Here is a 6,469-nt window from a genome sequence, read left to right on the forward strand (position 1 = left end):
GCTTACATGCCATTGGTGTGCCTGGCATTGTGCCAGGCACTGACCTTCTGTGAGACAGGCATTGTCCCCTGGGCATTAAGAAGCTGGACACAGACTGAGCCAGGACTGAGCCCTGAGGCTGTCATCAGGGGTGGTGGCCCGGCCAGCTCACCTGGTCGTCTGTAAACGTGAAGGGGGCTAAGGATACAAGACGTGTGTAACGTCATGCCCCCTGCCTGGTGCATGCCTGGCAGCAAATAAGGGCTCAGCCTTTGCTGAGGGGACATCAGACCTTTGGACCCACCATCTGCGGTGAGACAGACACCAAACCAGCAACTCCTGGTACAAGTTGACACCCAGAAGTGACTGTGCCGGGGTTTGACTTAGTCACCTAGGGCTACCGTAACAAAGGGCCACAAACTGGGTCACGCATAACAACAGAAACAAACTCACAGTTCTGGAGGCTGAAGGCCCAACATGAAGGTGCAGGCAGTGTCCGTCCCTCCTGGAGGTCCAGGAGTGTCTGTCCCGCACGCGTCCCACCAGAAGGGTGATGGCCAGCATCCTTGGCGTGCCTTGGTTTGCAGACACATCTCCACCTCTGCCTTCACATGGCCATCTTTTCTCTGTTGTGTTTACATCACGTCCCCCTTCATAAGGACACCGGTTATATTGGATTAGGGCCCACCCTGATGACCTCATCTGCAAGGACCCTATTTACAAATAAGCTCACATTCACAGGTACCAGGGTTCAACACCTGTTTTGGGGGACACACAATACATCCCTTAATAGCACTGAATGTGGGTCAGCTCATTGATGAACCTAAGGAGTGGGCGCTGTCATATCCACGTCCCACGGGGGGAAACCAAGACTCCAAGAAACTGACTTGCCTGGGTCACATAGGGGTGACGGTGGAGCCAGACTGACCCCGGCCCGCCTGCCCTGGGGTGTACAACCTCCTGGAGAATTGTCACTAAGGCTGGTGACGGTCACAGGAGGGTTCAGGGCTGGTGGTTAAGTCCGGAGTCCTGTTCTTCCAAAATTTGGAAAGAAACCCTTGAATGTGTACACTGATTCACACTTATGCCATTTCCCGTCAACCTTGAATGAACCTGAGCCCTCGGGGGCCCAGCAAACAGCACTGTGGCTGAGGGGCGGGGTCATGCTTGGGACCCTAAGGGCTGATCAGTGATTCAGGTGCTCCCTCCCAGGGCTCAGGCAGCCCCTTCAGGTGGGGGGCACAACGGTGGGGTTGCCAGCCCCTCCCTTTCCCACTCCTTCCCATGACCACTGTGGGAGGAACAGAAAGCTTATGGGAGGGGTGGGCAAAGAGAGGGGCTGGGCAGTGGACAAGACTTCCAGAAAGTGTTGAGAAAGGATCACCATTTCCAAGTCCTTGTCCGGAGACCTTCCCAATAACCCAGTTTTAACGTGGAGGCAAAGTCATGTGCATATCACTTGCCTGCAGTCCAAATGAGGCCCGTTTGTAAAGAAGCTCTCTCTTAGCCATGGCCTTCCTTCAAAGAAATGGCTCCTCTTCCTTCCCCTTGGCCTCCATCTTTCCAGAGTGCTGTGGGGTTGTTAGGTGGCAGGTCAAGGGCAGGGGAGGTTAGGTCCTGGTGTCAGCATCACCTGTCCCCCAGGGCTGCCCCCCATCGGCACAACTCTCTCATGACCCTCATACCTCTCCTGTGAACTGGGTTCCCGTCTTACAGATGAGCACCCTGGAGACCCAAGAGGGGCAGGCAAGTGCACACAGCCCACCACCAGGCAGTCCTGCCCTTGGGCTCCTGCCCCGCCCACCCACTTGCCAGGCTCGCCCTCTGCGGATGGCATTCTCAACTGCAGAACTTTCTCTCCTCAAAATGGGCCTGTCCTGGTCCCTAGACCCTGCAAGCTGCCAGCTCTGTCCAGCTCCCAGGAGGTAATTCTCTGCTCCCAGGCGCAGGGGCCCAGGCAAGGCTGGGGGGAGGATGTGGGTGACTTCGGGCACTCTGGAGAACTTTGGCCACACACCTGGCTGCCTACTTGCCCACGAATAAATGCCCCCCATCTTGGACCACAGGGTCCCTGAAGCACTAACTTCCATGAAGAGAATCTTGACCTTCCTTTGCTGCTGATGCACAGCTCACGGTCCTAATTAGCTTTTTCTGAGCATCCAGGAGATGCTCTTCATTAGCTCGGGCACAGCAGTTACTCTGGGGTCTGCTGGGATATGTGGGCGTTCAGGGGGCTGAGGAGGGGCAGAGGGACCCCTGTCACCTGCTAAGTTTCCCTGCTTCTCACTGTCCTTTCCTTGGAGGCCAGGAGATATCAACAAGTGCCAGCTTTTGGGGAGCGTCTACCATGCCCCAGGCCCTGCCATGTGTTCTTAGAATCCTCACATTCCTCAGAAGGGCAGGTTTTTGTCCTATTTCACTGCTAAGGAAGCTGCAGCCCAGGGACATGAAGGAACTGGCCCGAGGTCACACAGCTTGTGGGTGACAGAGCTGGGATTGCCACCCAGGGCTGCTGGCTTCTGAGTATATACTTGCTGTCCCCTGCAGCCTCCCAGCATCCAGCGGGACTTGACTGGCAGAAGCAGCCGGCGCAGGCCCGCTGGGCAGCCAGGTTCTGCCCTCAGCCCAGTCGCCCCCCGCCTGCCCCTCTGACACCTAGAGTTGCGAGTCCAGCATCCGAGTCTTAGCTCCAGCCTTGCCTAGGCAACCTTAACCAAGCCACCCAATATTGACTTAATTCCCTGGAAAATGAGGCAGGGGGCAAAATGGTGTCCGGAATGCTGACTCCTTCCACCGGTATGTTGCCAGGACTTGATCTGATTCTGAAATCAAGCCATGCCCAGTGGCCACCACCAGTAGGAGCCACCCTGCTGTGAGTCTCTCTGTTCTCATCGTTCACTTCCTAGAAGCAGGAGAGTGCCCATTGGGGCTGCTGTCCATTCATTTGGTTGGTCCACAACCACTTATTGAGCACCTACTATGTGCCAGGCACTATTCTAGTCCTCAGTGATACAGGCAATGCAAAAACAGCCCCAGGCCCTGACCTTGGGGACCTCATAGTCAAGGGGGGGGGGGGAAATAATAAAAGAGCCCCTCAGATATACACCCACAAACCAGAGGGCTGCCAGGGAGACATGTGAGGGGTAAGGGCACAAAGCAGCACCTCCCTACCCACCCACCCACTTCACACACCCTCTCAAAAGGCTTCATTGTATTTCTGTCATTTACAGGCTAAACCCCAGCCCTTTCACGCGGCCTTCAAGGCCTGTGGTGACCTGGCCCAAAATCCACCCCGGGCTCATCTCCTTCTAGGTCCCAGGGCCATGCTGGGCTCTTCGCCCTCCCCAGAAAGTCCCCATCTCGCTGCTGGACTGTGCACACCTGTCCCCCTCTCTGCCCCCCAACACCTATCAAACTCTGACCTGCCTCTCAAGGCTCAGCTCAGATACCACCTCCTCCATGAAGGCTTCCTCTTCTCTCTCGTGACCCTTTGCTGGGACACCAAGCCCATGCTATGGTGAGTTGCGTCCACATCCACCTTCTTGGCTGACAGTGCCCTTTTCTTAAGAACAAGGCTGTGCCCACCCCAATGACTGCCCGAGGAAGCTGGACTCTATCTGAGGAGGATGGAGATACAACGAAGGTTGTTTGTTTATTTGCTTTTAAACAGGACACTATTTTATGCCTATCCAGTTTGTCAATATCTAAACATCTGATACCACACTCTGCTGGCAAGGCTGGGGGGAAACGGGTTGTATTCTGTGAGCCGGTGGGAGTATACCCTGCTTCAGCCACCGTGGAGGGGAACTTGGCAGGAACTATCAAATCCCAGCCACGGGCCTTTGATCCAGCAATCGCACTGCAGAGAATTTTTCCTGCAGATAAACCTACCCTTGGCCAAGTGCGGAAGTTCTTCGATGAAGTTTGTCTGGGAGCCCTGAAACGTCCATCCGCACAAGGACTGATGGACTAAATTACAGCTGGTCCAATCAAACTAGAGGAGGCTCTGCAGCCGTGAGGAAAGAACAGGAAGCTTTCTAAGTGCCCTTACGCAGAAAAGCACCTAGCTGTTTCAAGTCAGGGGGACAGGGGACGTGGCAAAACAGTGTGGACAATACCCTGGCTTATGTGTTTAAAAAATGGGTAGGTGGGAGAGTATATACTCCTTTTTGCTGCACATGCACACAGAAACTCTGAAGACGACCCACGGAAAACTAAAACAGTGGCTACCTGTGGGGGCGGGGTGCTAGGTGAGTGGCAGACGGCCATACTGGTGAATTCTTGACTGCAGGAGTGTATCACCTGGATGATTTTTCAAAGCCAGGTACAGATGTGGCTCACCCGGCTGTGGCCGGAGAGTGGAGTGAGTCAGGAGAGCAGTGAGGAAGGAGGGAAGGGGTGCACCCCCGCCCCAACGAGTCATCAACAAACATCAGCTGAAGTCCTCAGAGCCAGGCACTGCCGGGAGCTCCCTTCTGCCTTCTCTGCGTAAAGACAGGGATGAGGCACACCTGCCTGCCGACCTTTGCAGTGATCTGGAGCGTGGTGTCACCTGATGCGCTTCCTCCCGCCTTGTAGTTGAGCTGGCAGAGGGAAAGCTTTGATGGAGCGACAAGAACCAGCCTGGAGTTGGGTGGCCAGGTTATCCTAATGCAGTCAGAGAAATCGGGGTTTGCGTCCTCATTCTGCTCCCGTTCACTGCAAATGTGGGCGAATCCTTTACTCTGTCTTAGCCTGTTTGCTCACCCATTAAATAGAATAATAACAGTCGTCATGCATGAGAGTATTTTAAATGAGGTAATACATGTCAAGGGCTTGGCCATAGAGAGATATCTGCTAAGCCATCATCACGACCATTATCATTGTAATAAAACAGACTTCTCCCAACTCAGGATAGCATTTATGTGCGTGGAGTGGCCAAGCACTTGAATAAATAGGAACCATTCTCTCCTTGACTAGTTTCTCTCCAACTGCGGGTGGAATATGTTTTCTTTGTCCGATGGGATGTCGGCAAGAGTGAAGCAGGCAAGGTCCTGGAAGGGACTTGCCTTCCGAGCTTCTGCCCCTCCCTGGGGAGAACGTGCCCCAGGGAACCCACTTGTTCCAGGAGGACCTAGGGACATGTAGACAGACTTGACCCAAGCCCAGCTGGTCCTGCACAGCATAGATCACCTGACTCCCAGCTGACATCAATATAATGATTATTGTTTTAAGTCACTGGGTTTGGGCAGATTAGTTATCTAGCATTATTGCAGCAATAGCTGGCTACAGCCTCCTTTATTACTTCCAGAATAAAGTTGAAGGTCCTTCATGTGGCCTTCGAGGCCTTTTGGGACCTCTCTGACAATTTCCCTGTTTTGTTTTGTTTTTTAAGGTTTTACTTATTTACTTTTAGAGAGAGAGTAAGTGAGGGAGAAAGAGAGGGCGAGAGACATCAGTGTGCAAGAGACATCGATCGCTTGCCCCTCGCAGGTGCCCACTCAGGGACCTGGCCCCCAGCCCAGGCCTGTGCCCTGAGAATTGGACTGATGACATGACATTTTGGTTTGCAGGCCAGCATGTCACAGAGTGGGGTCCCCCAGAAAACCCCAGAGCCTGTGGTTTGGAGGATGGGGGAAGGGAAACAGCTTTCAGGATGCCTTTGCATATCTATGGCTGGCAGCTAGGGTCTTAATTATGTAAATGGCTTCGGTTCTTCCACAGCTCCCAGGAATAATGAGCAGTGAATAAGCAAGGCCTGTGGAAGGTTCTGTGAAGGGTCAGAACCAGTAACCACGCCTACTGCATCACAGGCCACAGTCAGGGATTTAAGGAGAGGGCGGCAGACATTTGGGGAAGAAAAGAGATGAAGGAGAGAAGAGAGTTCCACGGGGCTGGCAGAGGAGGAGAATGGGTCGGTTTACAAAGAGAAAGGGAGAGAGAGAACCACGCGGTATTGCAGAGAGGTGGAAGGGAGATCCATGCTTTCTTTGCAAGGAAGCTGGGAACGCCACAGATCTAAATCCACATAATCTTTAAATAAACAATTCTTTTTCACAGGAGACTGTCCCATTCAGAATCTCACCGATTCCTCTCAACTTTGTAAGCCAGGCTTATTGCTGGCCCATCTGACAGAGGGGAAAACTGAGGCTCAGTAAAGTGAAGTGACCTCCCCCGGAGCCCCTCAGCAAATGGCAAAGCTGAGGCGAGGCTCCTCCCAGCATGTCCCCAGGGTCGCTGAATTCCAGAAGTCCCACTCAGAGGCTCCGGGGTCCTCATCTGACGTGTTGTGATACATCCTTGCCCCACAGTGTGGTGATCAGAGCAGCAGGCTGCTCTGTGACCTTGTACATGCCACGCAACACCAATACCGAGCGCAGCACACCGCTTGTTTATGGCTGCCTCCCAGACCGTCCCCAAACCAGGCAGCTTAAAACCACCATTTGTTTCACTCATGATTCTGTGAGCTAATTAAATCAAGCCGGGCTCTTCTGGATGGTTCTTCTGATCC

The sequence above is a fragment of the Furipterus horrens genome, unplaced genomic scaffold (genome assembly GCF_987537825.1).
Source record: "Furipterus horrens unplaced genomic scaffold, mFurHor1.1.pri manual_scaffold_3, whole genome shotgun sequence".
Lineage (NCBI taxonomy): Eukaryota > Metazoa > Chordata > Mammalia > Chiroptera > Furipteridae > Furipterus > Furipterus horrens.